The following is a 1879-nucleotide window of genomic DNA, read 5'->3' on the forward strand; positions in this document are numbered from 1 at the left end:
TGCCACCACAGAAGTTCATTTTGTAGTATTGAAACAACTCATTTGGTTGTAACTGTGTCACCTGAATATCAACCATGAAACTGGAATGACGGGGAGCAAGATCTTCACCACCACAAAAAGTCCGTGCATGGTCTCTGAAATGGCTGAATCAAAAGACAGCACATTGTGGATATTATTCAAGTAAATACCAGAAGAAAAAAGAAAAAACAGCTAAGAGAGTGCAAAGTGAATGAACCCAGGTGGGTGAAGCAGGCCAAGGGACTCATGTTTTTTGGTTACAAACCTTATAGATTTGATTCTTTATGTGCATGTAATACTTGCATAAAAATAAATTTGATTTTTAAGTGAACTGCCACACAGTATGCAAGGGAATATGAATCATCTTTGACTCTACCTTCCATTCTCCTATCATTAAGAATTAAGAGACAAATATCCCCCAGGGGCTTTTACAGGGTTTCAGTTCCATTATCTCAGTATATTTCAGATAGGACTTGTAGATTTTGTTTTTAGCTGAGAGTTTTAGTTTTGGTTTCTTTAGAGGGTTGAGGAGGTTTTTTTTTTTCCTGACCTATTGTTTTTTCCAGATAGAGTCTATTATCAAGCTTCTACATACCAAAATGATGAAAAAGTGTCTTTCTAGAGAACCACCGAAGAAATTGGTGGGATTTTATGAAAGGATTTGAGGAAGCTAATGTTCCATTCCTTTGAAACTTCAGAGCTTAAGAGTCTTCCCGTAATTCATCGCTTGCACCCTTGTGGGCCTTTCACTAATATTAGGTGAATGAATGAATGATCGCATACTGCAAACTTTTGACTTATCAGTTCCCCCTAGATCACAATCTCAGACGTTAATGACTTGCCATTCACGTTCATATTTATTATTAATTGAGGTTACAAAACGGGCTAACTACCACGAGAAGTGGGGGGTGGAGACATGGGAGGGGGTGGGATCTAAGGGACAAGGGAAAATTACCCGAAACTTGCCTAAACAAAAACTCAAGAGTCTCCTGGCTACTGAAGCTGAGGTCTAACCCCATATCCCTGAGGATATCAGAGCAGAAGACGCACTCACACTCCTCAGGTGGACTCCATGGTGCTGGCGGATATATTTTCCCTCCAGCCCTCCTTTCCTTTGGCTGTATTCCTCTGACTCCTGTGTGGCCTGCTGTAGCCACATGAGAAAACCTGACCCCTCAGAGTCCCCTGCTCTGGCTGACCTCCATGCTTTTGGATTCCTACCCAGTCACAGATTTTCAGGCCTCCGTCGCTGCCCTATGTGTGGCTCCGGTGGCCCACTTCTGCCATGATGGCCCAGGAGCTCTCTCTGTCCATTTCTGTTCCTGGTGGTGCCTTGGTGGGAATCCTCTCCACGCCCTCCTCGCTAGTTGGTAAGTATACAGAACTTGAGCATTTCACTTTTTTTGTTCCTTCAAACTCTTCTGAGGAAAAAAATATTGATGGACAAAAGGTTAGTTTCCCCATGGAACAGCCAGTGGGTACCATCCTTCTCAGGGTCCTTGCTGCCTGTGTCACCCTACCTGCCTCTTTGTCCCCTGCCTGTGGCCACAGTGTTGGTTTGGTGACTTTTTCCTGGGTTAGAGCTTCCTTGCCCCTTTGTTCCTGCACTTCAAACTCCTTTTCTTTTGAGTCATTTTATAGCTGAGCATCTCCTAGGAGAGTAGGTAGAAAAAGGGAAGAAGGATGCATTGATCGGTGTTTCTTGCTTCATTTCCCTCCCTGAATACAAAGGAAAAAAAAAATGATGGGCAAAAGGTTAAAATAAGTGTGGTTACGAACTTTCACTGCCATCTGCCCACCTCTGATCCTGTGTGGGCATAGAAACTAGGGGATGACAGGGGCAGAGTAGTAACATTTGGAC

General features: G+C 43.5%; 1 long non-coding RNA gene across 1 annotated transcript; it reads right to left on the reverse strand.

Moving 5' to 3' along the window:
* Nucleotides 1-856: 856 nt before the first annotated feature.
* On the reverse strand, nucleotides 857-1666 carry LOC115286698. The gene is made up of 2 exons (XR_003906219.1): nucleotides 1539-1666; nucleotides 857-1439 (listed from the first exon to the last, which is right to left on the reverse strand). It is a non-coding gene; the product is annotated as an uncharacterized LOC115286698 (long non-coding RNA).
* Nucleotides 1667-1879: the final 213 nt, after the last annotated feature.

This window comes from Suricata suricatta, chromosome 3 (assembly GCF_006229205.1).
Source record: "Suricata suricatta isolate VVHF042 chromosome 3, meerkat_22Aug2017_6uvM2_HiC, whole genome shotgun sequence".
Taxonomy (NCBI): domain Eukaryota; kingdom Metazoa; phylum Chordata; class Mammalia; order Carnivora; family Herpestidae; genus Suricata; species Suricata suricatta.